At 48.3% G+C, this 19,621-nt stretch overlaps 1 protein-coding gene and 2 pseudogenes across 2 annotated transcripts in view; 2 read left to right on the forward strand and 1 right to left on the reverse strand.

The window, feature by feature from the left end:
- LOC146859520 (18S ribosomal RNA) overlaps positions 1–1,408 on the forward strand; it is a 3,170-nt pseudogene extending 1,762 nt beyond the window's left edge.
- Positions 1–19,621, reverse strand: part of LOC146859519 (CD5 antigen-like) — a 1,224,668-nt gene that overhangs the window by 17,028 nt on the left and 1,188,019 nt on the right. The gene's annotated exons all lie outside the window — the stretch shown is intronic.
- On the forward strand, positions 2,209–4,378 carry LOC146859521 (28S ribosomal RNA; annotated as a pseudogene).

Below are 19,621 nucleotides of genomic sequence, written 5' to 3' on the forward strand. Positions count from 1 at the left end.
AAAGAAAAACGAAGCTAAGTTAACAAGTGTATATTTGTCACGTCAGAGAACTGAAGTAAATTACTGATAGCTATAGAGTAAAAGAACTTACTGTGAGGAAAGTGGCATTTCAGTATTTCCGCACAGAGGTCACGAGCAGAGACGGCAAGTCCTGAAAAAACGAAGAGAGAGTTGCATTACATGTAAGAACGCTTGAGCAACTATAAATAATTAGAATAAGATCAAACAATACTTACCACAGAAATAAGTCGCCGGACAGTAGCTTAAGAACAGAGAGTAAAATACCACCTCGAAAAGAATAAAAAGAGAAAACACTAAATACACAGATGAATAATTACAAATAGGAAAAGACCTTAAACTCAGTAAGTAGAATACCAAATTAAAATATAAATAATACCAAGTTAAAAGAGAGCAAAAGTTCTTAACAGATAAATGTAAATATATTGCAGGTGTGCAAAAAGAAAAGGAACTGCAAACTAAGGCAGATACCAAGGAAGATAAAACATAGAAGAGTGTAAAAGAAAAATAGTAAAGTAAGTAAGAAGCACAGGGAGAAAGATTCACATGAGGCAGATAAACTTTAGGTTTAGCTGTTTCCTTTTAATTGCAGACGAAGACTACAGTTAAGGAATTAAAAGGCACACACAGAAAAGAAATAAAAGAAATAGAAGAGGAGCTGAGTTCTGGAATTGGCATGTTAAGGAAATAAGGCAATAGGGGTTAAGAGATAAGAGAGGTTTAAGGACTAAAAGTTTATGATAACAATAACTCTTGTCTACAGGTTACCTCTTCAGCAATAGAAGTCTGCTGGACGGACAACTGAAGGAAGCCGCAGAACAGTCCCTTCTCTCTTTTGTTATTTTATCCATTTTCCCCCTTCCCCCAAGATAGCCACTCTAGAGACTTGTCACACTAAGCTCTGGATTGCTGTCGGGGTGGATTTGGGAACTAGCATCTCTGTTCCTGTGTAGTAGAGTACAGTAACTAGAGTCTGACAGGCGTTCAGTCACACGAGATCAAGCAAGAACAGTTCTGTGATGCCCTTATATGTCCGGGGCTGCACGCGCGCTATACTGAATGGATCAGCGTGTGTCTATCCTTTGCCAACAGGTGCAGGTAACCCGCTGAACCCCATTTGTGATAGGGATTGGGGACTGCAAATATTTCCCATGAACGATGAATCCCCAGTAAGTGCGGGTCATAAGCTTGCGTTGATTAAGTCCCTGCCCTTTGTACACACCGCCCGTCGCTACTACCAATTGGATGGTTTAGTGAGGTCCTCGGATCGGCCCCGCTGGGGTCAGCAACGGCCCTGGCGGAGCGCCGAGAAGATGATCAAACTTGACTATCTCGAGGAAGTAAAAGTCATAACAAGGATTCCGTAGGTGAACCTGCGGAAGGAACATTAATGGCGGAGCAGGCCTAGTGACCGACGGCGCCAGCCCGAAGCCCTTGGCTGCCTCCTGCAAGCACACGCCGTAGGCACAGGGCCCGGCCCTGCCCTGGCGTACCCTGGCCGGCGGAGCGGTCCGTGGCCGCAAGGGTTGCTCAGGTGAGGGCCGGACCTTCGGCGGGCTTCTTCCACTGGGGTGGACCCGACCGACACACAAGGGTCCAGGGACAGGGGGCAGCTCCTGTCCCTCTCTGGGAGGGTCACAGCGATAGACCCTCCTGAGACGGAACCCAAGCTCACCCGGCATGACCCCCATGGTGGGGGGAACCAAATGGCTGTGCATCATTGGGCTGGTAACACCCCCCCTCGAAAGGCCCTGAAGCCGGCTGGGCTCTCTGGCACCCACTGTCCTGGCACCACGGGGATCCGGGTGAATGAAGAGTGGCCCTTCTTGTGAGGCAGGGTGGGCCTGGAAGAGAAGGGGCTGAGGGCCCCTTCCCTCACTGGCAGATGGGCGGGGGGGACTCCCAGGCCGAGCGCCTGGTAATGTTTTTTTTCCCAACGGTGCAGTCTGACTCCCAGAGGGAAAGCCTTGAACGGGGCGCCTGGGCTGTCTCGCGCGCGGTGGACGGACGGCGTCGCCTTCCTCCTGCCTCTCCTGTGCCCGTGGGTTGGCGAACGTTTTCAAACAGTTGCCTGTGACTCCTGGCGGTGGATCACCTGGCTCGCGCGTCGATGAAGAATGCAGCCAGCTGTGAGCATTAGTATGAATTGCAGGACATATTGATCATCGACACTACGAACACACCTTGAGGCCCGTGGTTCGTGGGTACTAAGCTGAGGAAAATTAACTAACCAGGATTCCCCCAGTAACGGCAAGGGAAGGGGGACGAGCCCAGCGCCACATCCCCGTCCGGCAGCGGGCGCGGGATATGTGGCATACAGAACACCGACTCCCCGGCGTCGCTGAGGGGGCCTAAGTCCTTCTGATCGAGACTCACACCGTAGACGGTGTTAGGCCTGTAGCGGCCCCCGGCGCGCCGGGATCGGATCTTCTCAGAGTCAGGTTGCTTGGGAATGCAGCCCAAAGCGGGTGGTAAACTCTATCTAATGCTAAATACGGGCACGAGACCGAAAGCCAAAAAGTACCAGAAGCGAATGTTGAAAAGAACTTTGAAGAGAGAGTTCAAGAGGGAGTGAAACCGTCGAGAGGTAAACGGGTGGGGTCCGTGCAGTCCTCCCAGAGGATTCAACATGGTGGGAAGGTCGGTGGCCTGGGAGTTCCAGATCCCCTCCACAGGACCGACACCCGGGCCCTACCCAGCCCCCGCAGGGTGCATTTCCTCCACAGCAGTGTACCGCGACTGGCTCCGGGTCGGCTGGGAAGGCTTTGGCGTGGCAGCTGGCCCCTCCGAAGGGTGTTACAGGCCCCCTGGCAGCAGCTTTGCCATGACCGCATGGCTGAGGGAGATTTGACTGCCTCCACGCCCTCCCTCGGACACCCGTTCCCAGATGCCCCTCAAGGCATGCCGGGGCGATGGAAGGGGGGACGGGGCCCCATGCTCCCGGCATGACTGTCGACTGGGGCGGACTGTTCTCAGTGTGCACCAACCGCGTCATGACACAGGGTGGGTAGGCCCAAGCTGGGCGCCGGGGGTCTGTGGCAATGTTGGTTACCCACCCGACCCATCTTGAAACATGGACCAAGGAGTCTAACACATGCACGAGTCAGAGGGCCAAGTGAAACCCCATGGCGCAATGAAGGTGAGGGCCAACATGCGCCGACTGAAATGGTATCCGGCCGTGCTTCCTGTGGCAGGCATACCACCGGCCCATCTCGCCCGCTCCGTCGGGGAGGTGGTACATGAGCGTGCGAGATAGGACCCGAAAGATGTTAAACTATGCCTGGGCAGGGCGAAGCCAGAGCAAACTCTGGTGGAGGTCCGTAGCGGTCCTGATATGCAAATCAGACATCCGACCTGGGTATAGGGGCGAAAGACTAATCAAACCATCTAGTAGCTGGTTCCCTCCAAAGTTTCCCTCAGGATAACTGCTGCTCGGAGCCCCCAGTTTTATCTGGTAAAGGGAATGATTAGAGGTCTTGGGGCTGAAACGATCTCAACCTATTCTCAACTTTAAATGGGTAAGAAGCCCGGCTCGCTGGCGTGGTGCCAGGCATGGAATGCAAGTGCTTATTGGGACACTTTTGGTAAGCAGAACTGTCACTGAGGGATGAACCGAACGCCGGGTTAAGGCACCTGATGCAGACGCTCATCAGACCCCAGAAAAGATGTTGGTTGATATAGACAGCAGGACGGTGGCCATGGACGTCAGAATCCGCTAAGTAGTGTGTAACAACTCACCTGCCAAATCAACTAGCCCTGAAAATGGATGGCAATGGAGCATCGGGCCCGGGGGCGGGGGCTAAGCCGCAACGAGTAGGAGGGCCACTGCGGTGCACACGGAAGCCAGGGGCTAGGGCCCGGTTGGAGCCGCCACAGGTGCAGATCTTGGTGGTAGTAGCAAATATTCAAACAAGAGCTTTGAAGGCCGAAGTGGAAAAGGGTTCCATGTGAACAGCAGTTGAAAATGGGTCAGTCGGTCCTAAAAGATGGACGAACGCCATTCGGAAGGGATGGGTGATGGCCTCCATTGCCCTCGGCCGATCGAAAGGGAGTCGGGTTCAGATCCCTGAGCCCGGGGTGGCAGAGACAGGCACCCTTGCGGTGTCCAGTGCGGTAACGCAAACGATCCAGATGAAGCTGGCGGGAGCACAGGGGAGAGTTCTCTTTACTTTGTAAAGGGCAGGGCGCCCTGGAATGGTTTTGCCCAAAGAGAGGGGCCCGTGCCTTGTAAAGCGTCGCGGTTCCGGCGGCGTCCAGTGAGCTCTCGCTAGTCCTTTAAAATCTGGGGGAGATGGTGTAAATCTCGTGCCGGGCCGTACCCATATTCACAGCAGGTCTCCAAGGTGAACAGCCTCTGGCATGTTGGAACAATGTAGGTAAGGGAAGTCAGCAAGTCAGATCTGTAACTTAGAGATAACGATTGGCTCTGAGGGCTGGGTCAGTCGGGCTGGGGTGCGAAGCGGGGCTGGGCGTGCACCTCAGCTTGACGAGGCGCATCCCTCCGGGCGGCAGCGACTCTGGACGCAAGCCGGGCCCTTCTTCTGGATCGCCCCAGCTGTGGTGGTCGCCTCTCCCCATGCCCCCTCCCCGGGGGCACGGGGCCGGCGTTCTGCCTCAGCCAGCCCCTAGCATCTGATTTAGGAACTGGTGCAGACCAGGGGAATCCGACTGTTTAATTAAAATAAAGCATCGCGAAGGCCAGAGGCAGGTGTTGACGTGATGTGATTTCTGCCTAGTGCTCTGAATGTCAAAGTGAAGAAATTCAATGAAGCGCGGGTAAATGGCAGGAGTGACTATGACTCTCTTAAGGTAGCCAAATGCCTCGTCATCTAACTAGTGACGTGCATTAAAGGATGAACAAGATTCCCATTGTCCCTACCTAATATCTAGCGAAACCACAGCCAAGGGAACGGGCTTGGCAGAATTAGCGGGGAAAGAAGGGCCTGTTAAGCTTGACTCTAGTCTGGCACTGTAAAGAGACATGAGAGGTGTAGGATAAGTGGGAGGCCCTTGGGGGGCCAGTGAAATACCACTACTCATTGTTTTTTCGCTTACTGTTAGAAGGCGACCTCAGAGGAGCCCGTAGGGGTACACGACTACCCTGAGACCCGCCCTCGAGGTATCGTAGCCGGGCACTGGCGGGAGACTCCTCAGGGGAGGAATCTCGTATCTAGGATCGTACACTCGGCACCACACGACAAAGGGACACCACACCGTAAGTTCTTAGGAACAAATCTTTATCAAATCAGATTCGTAGGATCTTTATGATCAGCACGGCAACTATGTACAAGTCGAGCACGGGCTCAAAGAGTCTTGGTGGGGTTAGGAGGTAGCGGGACAGTCTTGGAGGGATATGGATCAAGGCAGGGGCGTACCCGGTGCACAGCTCACAATCCTCGAGCTGGGGGATACGATTGCCGTCGTTGGGGTCCAGCGGGACCGGGAGAGTCGGTAGGAGCCGCGAGTCACTCAGCAGGGCCCAAGCACAAGTTCGGAGGTCTTACGATCTTCAAGGAGCCGCGAGTCACTCAGCAGGGCTCAAGCACAAGTTCGGAGGTCTTACGATCTTCAAGGAGCCGCGAGTCACTCAGCAGGGCTCAAGCACAAGTTCGGAGGTCTTACGATCTTCAAGGAGCCGCGAGTCACTCAGCAGGGCTCAAGCACAAGTTCGGAGGTCTTACGATCTTTCAGGGAGCCGCGAGTCACTCAGCAGGGCTCAGGTGGTTCCAAGGTGCAGGGGAGCCGCGACCACGTCGACAAGGCTCCCGTCGTTCCAGAATCGAATCTGCCCGATAGTCCCAGAGCACCCCTTTTATACGTCGACTCCCCTTTGATGTCCGGAGTCACTGCAGGTGATGAATACAAGCCCCAGCTAGGCCCGCAAGAGACAAGGGTTCGCTCTTCTGTAACGAAATCTATAAGGAAGTTGGCACGGAAACTGCAAAGTACAAAAACAACGTTTATTAACCCTTAAGGGTGGTCCTACAATCCACACAACACTCTTCAGTATTGCAAGGAGTAGCACAAAGAACTTGCGTACATTGTCCCCTTTTATACAGAACAGAGGGGCTCATGAGTGGGTGGATACCACATGAAGTCGAAGAACATTACCATTTAGGGTCATTCTTGATACCAAATCAATACATGGGCGGAGCTAACATACTCCTTGGGCCCGCGAAAACACATGGTCAAGCAAAGCTAATTATAACAGATGTGGTCAAGTCTGGGCATGCGCCAGATGGACAAGAGAGAGCTATTTATAACTGTTGCTAGGCAGATTACAAGAGCAACTAACACAGAGGTCGGACTCTCCTCGTGGTGAGCACGTGGCAGCATGTCAATACAAAATGGAGTCCGGACTTCGGCCAACATAATGAGGAAAACACGATAAAAGGGAAACACTAATGTTTTCAGTGAATGCTTAATCACGTTCTGCCTTAATTTACAACAGACGACCCTTTCAGCATTTACTGAAGACATCCGGTTTCCAAGAATAATCATCGTATATGTCAATTATCATCATTCCTTTAACCTCTTTAGCTAGACCCTTCTGGCGGGCAACATCGGCAATAGCTTTCTTATCTGGAATGCAAAATGAAATGCATACGGAACAGCACAATGGTCCACATTGAATACACATACAGAGGAAGAACAGAATTGCTATAATAATGCAGAGACCAGTTAAGACCTTCCATCCCCAGGCAGTAACCAACGCCCAAAACCATCCAGAAAAGGACCAAGTGCCGTTTTCCGTGTGGATTTCAGCTGCTATTTTATGCAGCTTATTAATGGCGTTATAAACGGATGGCGTATGATCAGGGATGAACACACAGCAGCTACTTCCAATAATTTTACAGGCTCCTCCTCGATCAGCTAGCATCACATCCAATACCATACGATTCTGTAATGCAACAATCCTGGTAATCTGTAATTCTTCCGTAAGATTCCCAAGAGCAGCAGCAGTCTGATTAGTCACAGCTTCTACCACTCTTGTTAATCTTCGGATCTTCCTACTATTCAGAGCGGCTCCAACAAAGAAAAACAGTCCTAAATTAAAATCAATATACTGTTGCAAGCTGGTATCTGTTTGATCCACCTCATTAATAGATAGAGTACGTTTATATCTATTTACAGTCACATTATTCAGCAATTTCAAATCCTTATGATATGACGCAGGTGCTAAGAATACAGGAGGTAATAGGAATGATACATAGCATACCCCAGACCACCCAGCCGGCAAACGGTAATAACCTTTATTTCCACATACAAAGTAGGTATTATGGGATGCTAGGAAGGTGCTATTATTTAACCCATCAATGTTTAACACAGTTATACAATCACTGACACCAACAGGGATAAAACCCACACTCTGGACGCACAGGTCCGCTTGGGCTTGTGCTACTTGGATTACAAATTTATCCTTCCCCACAGTGTCTCTGGTGTTCGTGAAGATATAGGGGATGGATTCATTGTCCGGTCGGTACTCTTCCTATTCCCAAATTGTCCCATTCGCTTGTGGATATCCATTCTTGTCCTGATGGCATTCTTTATTAAGTCTGAAAAGCAATCGTCCCACTGTCGGTTTTCGAGTGGCAAACAACAGAGTGTACCATGCTCTACAAGAGCCATTGTGAGAGAAAGGAAGGGGTATGAATGGCGTACCTCCTTTCTTCTGATGGGCTGGCATCATCCCACATATCCAACAGTTCGTAGCATTTGTAGCAACGTGGGTGTGATGCAGCATCTGAATGAAAGTGTTATTCAAATAGGATTGTCGATGCTTCAACTCTTGGTATGGCAATGTGTAAAAGTAGTGCTCCGCAGGCACTGGAGTCGTCAACACAAGTGTCTTTCGAGCAGGAGTTGCCTCCTCCACAAACCATGTGGTTATACCAACGATAGCTACTGTTAGCATGAACCCCAACGCACAAAGAATTTTCTTCTTCTCCATGTCAAAGGAAACAATACCCTGATATCTTCCTGAAACTAAAAGTCTGTCAGAACTCTTCCCCTTGGGCAGCGGTTGATTTCTTCACCAGCGGGCCAAGACGGGTGTCGCTACACTAATGCAGGGCTGATCCCCCCCCCCCTTGCCTCATCGGCTCTCCGTTTCACTAACCCAAGGGCCGTTCTGACAGTATGTCCCGGTACTGGAAATCTCACTTCCTTGGTCGCAGATGATATCGCCTTCCTCCAGAAGTCGTGTGGTCCGAAAAGAGCTCCTCAGTGTCGTTTGGCTCTGCAGCACGGCCTGTCTCTGCTGCTAGGATGTCTCGTTGATCGGTCAGCACGGCAGACTCCACCAATCCGGGCGGTACCTTTCGACAGTGCAAGGAATGGATCCAATTCTTCCTGTTCGAGACTCGCACAGCCGTCCTCGTTGCAAGAAGGACTTGCTCAGGTCCGACCCATCTCGGCTCCAAACTGTTCGATCTGTCGAAAACCTTTATCATCACATGATCTCCAGGCCGGAGACCATGTCCTTCGCCGATAGACCGATCAGGGAGCGCCTCTCGGACCTGTTGATGAATAGAAACCAAGTTATCCGTTAACTGTGCCAGATAATCGCTCATCATTACACAAGGTACATCATACACAGCCTTAGGCCTTGGTGGACCCCAAATGTTCATTGGGCGTCCAAATACAATCTCATAGGGTGTAAGGCCGGTTCGGGAGTGTGGCACCGACCTAATTGACAATAACGCCAGTGGCAAGGCGTCTGGCCAAGTCAAAGACGTTGAAGCTTGAATTTTGGCGATCTTAAGCTTCAGTGTACCATTATATTTCTCGACTAGTCCTGCAGACTGAGGGTGGAACACGGCGTGGAACTTCTGGGTGATGCCTAGGCCCTTCAAGACATACTTTATAACATCTGCTACAAAGTGAGGGCCATTATCACTCCACAGAAGTCTACAGACGCCGTATCGGGGGAAAAACTCTTTCAGCAATAGCTTCGCTGTAGTCATTGCAGTATTGTCTTTCGCAGGGTACGCCTCGACCCATTTACTAAAGGCGCAAACCACTACTAAAACATACTTCAAATTGTTACAGCGCTCAAGCTGGATGTAATCCATCTGCAAAACCTCAAAGGGTGCAGTGGGTGTCGCAAATCCTCCTGCTGGAGTTCGCGTGCCTTTCCCTGGGTTATACTTCAGACAGATCATACAGGTCTGCACCACCCTCTTTGCCGTGCTAGCAATCTCTGGATGCTCCCAGACTTGGGTAAGCAATTTCACAATTGCGGAAGCTCCAACATGTGCTAGCCCATGTGCCATCTGGACCATAGGTTGTACAAAAGCCGTGGGTAATTTCCATCTATCCATCTGCTTATTTCTCCAGCAACCCTCGTCATCCAGTTCTCCTTCGCTAGCCCATTGTTCCCGCTCTTTGTCAGAAGCGGTCTTTTGTATTTCTCGCACTTCCTCCTTCGCATCATGCCATCTCTCCACCTGTGACTTCACTACATACATGGCAGTAGTACCGGGCTGCATCGCAGTCTCCCGTGCTACTCGATCCGCCAACGCATTCCCTTCTCCAACCTTATCAACTACTTTCCTATGGGCACTACACTTAACAATGGCAATTTTCTTTGGGTATGTCAATGCAGTTAAAAGATTGTGGACTAACTCCCCATGCATTATCTGCACCCCATGTGACGTTAGAAACCCTCTCTCCTTCCAGAGTAGGCCGAAATCGTGCGCTACTCCGAAGGCATAGCGGCTGTCTGTGTAAACATTCACACATAATCCTGTACTAAGCTCACACGCTCGTGTTAACGCTATCAGTTCCGCCGCTTGAGCTGATTTCTGCGGTATGCGTGCTGTCTCCACTATCGTCTGTAACGTGGTAATTGCATATGCTGCTGAAGTCGTACCATCTGGTAGCTTCAGGCATGATCCATCTACCCACAACTCTCCATCTACATCTAAAAAGGGCGTATCCTGGAGATCAATACGACCCTTTGTTTGTTCCTCAGTCACAAGAATACAATCATGCGCTTTCTGTGCCTCAGGCTGTGTCTCGGGGTATCGCAACAATGTGGCCGGGTTTAATGTCACGCACCTTTTTAACGTAATATGAGGAGCCAAAAGCGTCAGCTCATATCCCGTTAAACGGGCACTGGTCAAATGCTGCGTCTTTGTTTGATTAAGCAGGGCATCCACAGCATGGGGAACTAACACCAACAGTTTATGGGACAATACAATTCCTTCACTCTGCCGTATTGACACAGCTGTCGCCGCAACCGAGCGAAAACACCCCGGCAATGCTCGGGCGACAGGATCAAGCACAGCCGAAAAGTATGCACAAGGGCGCTGCTTATCACCATGCATCTGTACTAAAACTGATAATGCACATCCATCTTTCTCATGCACATACAACGAAAAGGGTTTTGCATAATCAGGGGTCCCTAACACTGGTGCTGAACAAAGGGCCTGTCGCAATTGCTGAAAAGCAGCATCACACTCATCTGACCAGGGGATCGGGATGGGCGTGTCTTTTGTCAAGAGCGCTAGTAATGGCTTAGCTATGTGTGAAAACCCCAATATCCACTGTCTACAAAAAGAAACAAGACCCAAAAATGCACGCACATCCTTCTGCGTGGATGGCCTTGGTGTGTCCAAAATTACTTGGATACGATCTGGTGTGAGTGCACGCCCCTCCTTAGACAAAAGGTGACCCAAATAAGTCACCTTTGGTCTACAGAATTGCAACTTCTTCCTAGAGACCTTGTGATTGTGGGATGCTAAAAAGGAAAGTAGGGATAGCGTGCTTGTCTCGCACAACTCCAGGGTGTCAGCCGCCAACAAGATGTCATCGACATATTGAATGAGGGCGACCCCCTCGAGTAAAACAAAGGAATCCAACTGTCGCTTCAAGGCCTGACTATAAATACTAGGGCTTTCTGTATAGCCTTGGGGAATTCTACAAAAACGATAAGATCTATTGTTTAATGTGAACCCAAAAAGAAATCGGCTATCAGGGTGAATGGGAATAGAAAAGAAGGCATTTTTCAAATCAATCACTGAGAACACGGTCGCCGTAGGCGGGACCAAGGTAAGCAACGTTGTGATATCGGAAACCACCGGGTACTGAGGTATCACGATCTTGTTTACCTCCCTCAAATCAATTATGAACCGATAGACCTTTGCATCCGTGTCCTTTTTCAGAATAGGGAGAATCGGACTGTTACAGATATTATAGGGAACTTCTTCCACTACTCCTACTGCGATCAAATCCTGCACAATCTGTATGAGAGCTTCCTCGCCCTCCTGGGAAATACGATACTGTGGGAGGCGTGGTAGCACCGCCCCCTCCTGAACACTAATGTGGACCGGAGGAATCACCATTTGTCCGACATCTGTGTCCGAAGTCGCCCATAAAGCTTGGGGGAGGGTAGCCAACAACGCATCCTCTGAGATCGTACACATCCGCCCAGATCGGGGGTAGTTGTCATTTAAAATCACCCTCACACCCTCAGGGGAACAACGAATTGTAGCCCTAAAGTACTTTAACATATCAAGGCCCATAATGTTATCCGGTGTGTACGGAGCAAGCAGAAACGGACAAGGCGCAGAAAAACAATCAACTTTAAACGCAAGGGGCTGTGAAAGAGGGCTTCGGGAGAGTGTACCGTCAAACCCTACCGATGTAACTATTGAGCCGGATGGGGGAGCCCCCGGAACCAAGTACCTAGACAATGCACTACGTGTCGCTCCTGTATCCACTAGGAACTGATCAGTAGAACCTAAAACCTCAGCCGATACATAAGGACCCGTCTGATCGACCGGCACCTCAACTGATTCGGACCCCCATCCTACGCATTCCTATGCATGCTGAGAATCATGATATCCCGAGTGATCGATGTCCGATACATGATACTGATGCTGGCGATCGAAAACGTTTGAGCTATCTCGGTGCTGCCCAGCAGTGTCGAAACGGACATTATCGTTAGAATTTCCTCTAAAGTTCGAGAAGCCCCCTCTACCTCTCGGGCCACCCGGAGCGTGCCCCTGACGCGAAGCACGCAACGCTGGGCAATCCCTGGCCCAATGGCCCAACTGCTTGCAATACGCACACTGGTTCCTATTCAAATCAGATCGGCCCGAAGGGGGACCATAAGATCCGCCCCTTCCCCTATTATTATTACCCCGGCGGGGCGGGCCATATACTTGTGCTAACATCACTTTGGTTTTGAGATCTTTCGATTTCTTCTCCTCCTGGCCCTTCGCCTCGTGCTCCTGACGCTCATAATACTGAGCGATGGTCAGAAGGGCCGTCGGTGTCGCGGAGGACCAAGAACTCTCACTCGCTTTTAACCGGGCCGCAACTGCCGGCAGCAGATTGGCCACATATTTGTCCGCGAAAAGGTGGCGGCCTGTGTCGTCGGTAAGCGACTGGCCACTAAAGTCATGGAACGTTTCTTCGAAGCGCGTGAAGAAATCTGCAACTGACTCATCAACTTTCTGCTTACATGCCGCTAACATATTCCAGTCAATCTTTTTAGGGGGGATTATTGTTTTCAATTTAGCCACAATAGCAGCAGGGAGATCTAGAATATTCTGGGGTGGTTTCTGTGCGGGCTTCCGTTCCCTATCCTCATCCTCAAGCTCAGACCACCGGGCCTTAAAAGCAACTGCATCATCCACCTTTCGGACAGACCGCCACGTGTCCGGTGGTAGAATAAGGCCAAAGAACAGATCTATATCCGCTAAGGTCATAATGCAAGAATTCAAGGCCCCCTCGACTTCTTCATAGAAGGCCGCTGGATTCTTGCGGGGGTCAGGCAATGCATTCTTTAACGCCATAACATCGGCCCTATGCCAAGGAGTATAAACCCAATTATACACAAAATATCCCCTAGCATCGGCGGAGTTAATGTCCGAGCTAGTCCCTGCTCCTTTCGGAGGGACATACAAAGGTGCCGCCTCTCGCATCGGTTTAGCATGCACTACATTATCCTTATCTGACTGGGAGGTGGATGGGTGGCCCCCTGCCGCAACTGAATCCGACCGCTTCTCCTCCTCCGCTTGTTGGTGTGCTTTCTCTCGAAGGGGCAGCACCTCGTCCCTGCAAGGCGAACAGCCGCCGAGCCGCCTCAGGAGCCTTAGAGGGAGAAAAAGCACCGTTACGTATTGCTCTGGCATCCGAAGACACTTCGTCAGGCTCAAAAACATGAGAATATTTTCGGAAAGCATTAACCACTTCATCCGCGAAATGACCCAGAAAATACACTTTATCTCTCTCCTGCCATGGCCCCCAAATTTGAAATAATTCCTCCATGGATACCTTGCCTTTAAGCGCACGGAAGGAAATTTGCCGAAGCTCAGCCATTTGCTCGGCCGGCAGCATGGACCGTGTGTCACTGTCTACCTTACCCGAAGCCGGGTCAGAATCTTGCGGCCGCGGAGCGGATGCGCCAACATAAGGGGGCGGAGAGCGATCTAGCAAATAAAAATCATCATCAGAATTATTAAGGACAGGATAAAGCGGCTGGCGAACAACATATTGACCCGAAACTTGTAGCCTACGCTCTTTCTCTTGTCTGTCCGTTTGCTCTTTGTCCTCCCGATGCTTCGCTTCCTGCGCTCGCATATGATCATTCTTTCGTTGCTCCTTATCAAACAGCGCTTTCTCACGTTTCTCTCGCTCACGCACTTCCTTCACCCATAATCGCACACACTCAAACATATCCTGACGAGCACGTCGCTTACACATACACTGTTCCACATACTCAATCTTACGTATATCAAACGATCCATACAAAGGCCATCGCAACTCAGGATCCTTCCTAGTATATTTCCTCCATAACGTGCTGTACATTATGGAAGAAAGACCATGCTTCACGTACATATCCCTATTAGGAGTCCCCTCTGGGGGAGCTGGAGCAGATTCCTCGAGGTTCAACCGGTTATCCAAACAGCAGCACCACTTACGGAGTGCGCTAAAAGCAGGCATGCTAGGAATAATGCAAAATATGCAGTATTATCAAGAAAAATGGCACTTAATCGTTGCGCCGTTCCAAGTTTACACAGCTCCGGAGAAATTTCTCCACATTACCTGCCTATATGTGTTGCAACGCATATATTTTCACAAAGACAAATTCAAAATATGACTAGTCACCATCAATCAAACTCAAATAGCCAGACCAGGCTTCAAAACTCGGAGCAAGTACCGTACAACGGTTCTTACCAATCAAGAGTCCAGGTTCCAACTGCCAAGCTCCACAATCGCCCAAACGGCTCTCACGGCAGGACCGACAGAAGAGGTCTCAGTCGATGACCGGCGCCACCCAGATGGTCAGCTCGGAAGGGAAGGAAGAAAAACCTCGGGATGCCAGGGCTAAGACGCCGCTGGCAGTGATCACGTCCCCGGCCAAACTCCTCACCTTCGTCGCGACCAGTCCTTCGAGCATCCGAGTCGCCGATGAGCCCCACGTGACGGGCGCCAATTGATGAATACAAGCCCCAGCTAGGCCCGCAAGAGACAAGGGTTCGCTCTTCTGTAACGAAATCTATAAGGAAGTTGGCACGGAAACTGCAAAGTACAAAAACAACGTTTATTAACCCTTAAGGGTGGTCCTACAATCCACACAACACTCTTCAGTATTGCAAGGAGTAGCACAAAGAACTTGCGTACATTGTCCCCTTTTATACAGAACAGAGGGGCTCATGAGTGGGTGGATACCACATGAAGTCGAAGAACATTACCATTTAGGGTCATTCTTGATACCAAATCAATACATGGGCGGAGCTAACATACTCCTTGGGCCCGCGAAAACACATGGTCAAGCAAAGCTAATTATAACAGATGTGGTCAAGTCTGGGCATGCGCCAGATGGACAAGAGAGAGCTATTTATAACTGTTGCTAGGCAGATTACAAGAGCAACTAACACAGAGGTCGGACTCTCCTCGTGGTGAGCACGTGGCAGCATGTCAATACAAAATGGAGTCCGGACTTCGGCCAACATAATGAGGAAAACACGATAAAAGGGAAACACTAATGTTTTCAGTGAATGCTTAATCACGTTCTGCCTTAATTTACAACACAGGCAGGGGTCTTGTCACCTGGGGGTCGCTTGTCGGCGTTTCCTGCCATATTGTCTTTTGATCCTTTCAGGGCCGGGTCGGGGGGAGTCCCAGACACACAGCGGGCGTGGAGCCAGTACTCAGGGAGGCCGGAGGGCCAATCGAAACCCATCCTCCCAGGGGAGTTCAGAGGTGTGATGGAAACTGCTCCTCCCTCTCTCACTCCATGGGAGCGCGATGTCCTCCAGCCTGGGTGGCGCCTCTAGCCCTGGGTCGCGCTGGGGCCGGGCGGCCATTGTAGGTGCACGAAGTGGGCACGCGAGTGCCATGGTACTGGGGGAAGATGGAGGGCCTGGACGGGGAAATCCGGGCGTGTGTGCGTGTGTGGGTTTGTGTTACTATCCTTGTGGGGACTTGGGTGTGATAACACACTCACGCTGTGGGGACTTGAGTGCACTGTGGGGACCTGAACCCAGGTCCCCACAAGGCAATGTCTTCTAAATGATAAAAAGTGGCTTCAGGAACATCTGTGTCGATTTTTACAACTTTAGAAAAAATTGCCTTGTGGGGACCTGTGTTTCATCAAGTGTGTTTATATTTGTGCTCAGCTCTGCCCCCGTAGACTGGAGATGGTACTGCAGTCTTAAACACACTTTGCATTTAAACTAGGCCTGGGCGGTAAATTCCGTTCCGTTCGCGGAATTTGCGGAATTTGGGTAATTTCGCGTTCCGCGGAGAACGCGAAATTGCCCAAAAATCTGCGTTCCGCGACTTCGCGAAATTTTTTGCTTGTTCGCGTTCTCAATATGCGTGTTCGCGAGATATTTCACCCCGAGCACGCAAACAGCGATCGCGAACAGGAAAAAAGTATCGCGAACAAGCAATTCCGCGTGTTCGCGGAATTTCTGCGTGATTTGCGTAACGCGATTACGCAAATTCCGCCCACCCCTAATTTAAACACAATTTGCTCACCAGAATCTCATACTAGCAGCAGAAAGGGCAGATATTTCAAAGGGAAAGCTGCATAGCCATGTGATTATTCAAATATTTTAATGAAAATTAACAATTTTTCTATTTATTAAATCAACTTTTTTATTTACATGAAGCAATTTAATTTAGACTTTTTGTATCTGAAAATTGTTTGTGGTTTTATAAATATTTCTAAAGGCAATTAGGGTCAGTTTCTAACCCCAGAATACTTCACAATTGTCTTTTGATCTGTATCTGCAATTAAAGAATGATGGTGCACTGCGCTGAGATAGGATATAAACTGATCTGAGTGTTTTTTGTAAATAACCTTGAGGCATACATGCCTATTGTTACATTTTAATGCTTGTATCAGGAATTTTGAGTTTTTATGCTGTGTTGCCTTTGTACACATACTATGATGCACTATGGAATATGTTCTTTGAGTTGATAGCTAGATATGTGAGTGACTAGCGCTGTATTGTGCTAAGTGCTATGTTCTTGCATACAGTGAAAGGAAGCAATGTTATGCACGCAGCGTGTGGGAAGTATCTATTTAAAAGACAAGGGATGCTCTTCTAAAATTAATTTACTTCCTAAAAGATATATTTGATTATCAAAATAATATTTATTTTGAGTGATTTAAAGAGCAGAACAATATGCAGAGAATAAAGCTAGCACCAGAAATGTGTGACAAGGGACAGTGTGGGATGCACAAATTGCCATTGTGCCAAGTTGTTTGATACCTTTGCAGTAGGTCAGCGCACCTGAGCATCTTTTTTATGACTAGAGAGTTAAACAGAATGTTCGAATTTCTGCCTTTACATGTATTATGTTAGAATTGTGAAAATTATGGGTTTCTTTTGTAGGAAATGGGTTGATTACATGCACTTAAACAATTAGGATTAAAAGATGTTGATTGGCTGAGTATACCACATTTATGATCAGCCAAACTACAAAAATGCACTGCTTTGTCATGATGACATATTCATACACAAAAGCCAAGCCACAGAGAAAATTAGATTCCTACGATGGAACTTTACATTTCACCTTGTATGAAAACTGCCAATTATTTAACTAAGTTACTCTTTGCATAGCGACTAAAACTGGAGGACCATCAGGCTTCCTACAACCAGACACACACCTTTCCATCACAGTGCAAAGGGGTCTGTGTCATGTCTAGCATAGGTTTCCGGTACAAGATCTTTGCCTAGACAAACTTTAAAAATGTACCCACTTTGGATGTGTGCTGCACTGTAAAGGTTTTGGAGAAATAAAAGCATTCCTCTTTTTTACCGTTTCCTCCAGGATGCATTATTTTTTTGGCCAAACCCTGCCTAATAGTGATAGTAGATAGGGTTTTAAATCAAAAAACATGGGTGGTTGCACGCGAATGTCGATGTACCTCCATGGCACTCTCCTATGATGCAGTGATGCAAAACACTGCATTGCGTTACTTACGGCAAATTTCCATGACAAATCACTTTTTGAGCAGGATAGGAAATTCAAAATAAACATTTTGTACTAGATTGCCTCATTTTTGTAAAGCAAACCCAGTGCAAAATGTTGGTACATCTGCCCATGTCTTCAAAAAGCAGCATAGTCGATTTGTTAAAAACCAAATCCTAACTAGACTTAATCAATAAAACTAGAAGAACTAGTAATGGCAAAATTCCCCTTCAATGATATATTTATAAAGTTGCAAATAAGTCACAAACAGCAACTACTTAACCATGTTAGAATAAGTATAAGTAGCACTGCTTTAGAAATCGAGTTTTCACAAGATTTTTATACATTTGTAAGTCACTTTTGTCATTGGCTTCTTCTTCCTACACATTTATTGGATATATTTCCAAATGTGTTTGTTTAATATCATTAACCATAACCTAAAATATCAAAAACAAAATTATAAAAAATGCTGTCTTGGCAGTGCACTACACCTGCCATTTAAAAGATGGTTAAAACTGATCCCTGATTTCCCTCAGTAGAAGTAGGCTGTTTCTTACAAATTGCAAAATTGTATTTCTTCTAATGGAGTAAAGTACATAGGCAATTTAGCACTGATGTATTGAGATAAAGCACTGCAAACTCAAGTGATTTTGGTAAGTAGTAGAATATTTGTCCTTTTATTTAGTCAGTTTCATGAATAATAATTAATAGAATGGTATGGGAGCTCAGTGGTTGAACATGCGCTCAAGAGATTATAATGTAATGTGCATTTCCAAGTTTACACGTGTGGCAGGGCTGACGCCACCTTTTCCCCTTGATACCATTGACTTATGTCATGCAGTCATGTTTCATAACCGTGCTGAAAGCTGGATGCACTTTGGGTAAATATCTATTTCAAAAGAGGTATTAGTAATCATATAATAAAGTTATATTTTCAAATGCATTACTCCTTGTAAAAAGGTAGCTTGTCCCCAAAACAGTACAGGTTCAGAAGGGTCTCGGCACGACAGAGCAGTATCTAAATCTGCGGTTGATAATTAGTAAATATGCACAGGCTAAGAAGAACTGTCTCTCATTATCTTTATATACTTTTTTCTGCCTTCGACTGGGTGGATATAGGCAAGCTCTGGGGCGAAAGGTTTGTCGTGGGAATGAAACAAGCTTTGGTTCACTTTTTGGTGCAAATGTACGAGGATTTGCCTGCACATATTAGGCACGGCACTTATGGGAAATATACGGACCCTATCAAAATGCAGAGAGGTATGCAAAAAGGGTGTGTGCTGGCTTTGTTCCTTTTTTGTTTATAGACCTCATTGAATCTGGGAGAGGCAGACACTCCCAGGGTGGCTCAAGAAGACTCCTTGCTCTGCTATATGCAGATGATTGTGTGCGATGTCAAGGACAGGGATGGGCTTCTATCTCTTGTTAAATAGATTTGTCTCCTACATGAGCAAACTGGGCAAATATTGCTAAATCTCCCAGAGAGATTTTAGGGTGCACTATCTTGAAAACCAGAGCTCTCTATATTAATAAAGAAAAACTTGCCTGTGTCACAATATTTATTTATATGGGAATCACATCTTGTTCGCACTAAATTAGAGTCAGCCATGCCCATTTTAATCAAACAACAGAGGCCCTATTCCGGTTTGCTGGGAGGCTTGAGTGCAAGCCGAAGGATGCAATAAGAAAAAACTATACGGCTCGATGTAGCTCTGCTGTGGTCTATGGCACTGGGGTGTGGGGTTTTTGTGACACTGGCCCCCTCCAGGTGACTGAAAACATGTTTGCCAGAAAGCTTTTGTCTGTCCCTAAGTCCCTGCTCTCATTCATTTGTCACACGGAACTGGGCCTGTTAAACCTAGAAGACCGAATCAAGCTGGCACCACTAAAGCTCTGGCACTCGGTGTGGGCAAAATATGAAACTGCAAGATTGTCAAAGTTTAGAAAATGCCCACTGTATATCCTGGCCTTTTGCTGGCAGCAAAGGCAAACCAGGGAGTTGGGGAAGCAAAGAGTGTCCACCTATATTCCGCTAGTGACTATGGACCAGGTGAAACCTGATCTATATTTCCCTCTACAGCACTTCCTGGTCTCATATCCTAGCGAAGCTTTTCCGGAATCCGAGCTCATGTCCTATCCTTGTGACTTAAGCTCTTCCCAG

Source organism: Triturus cristatus, chromosome 3_2, assembly GCF_964204655.1.
Source record: "Triturus cristatus chromosome 3_2, aTriCri1.1, whole genome shotgun sequence".
Lineage (NCBI taxonomy): Eukaryota > Metazoa > Chordata > Amphibia > Caudata > Salamandridae > Triturus > Triturus cristatus.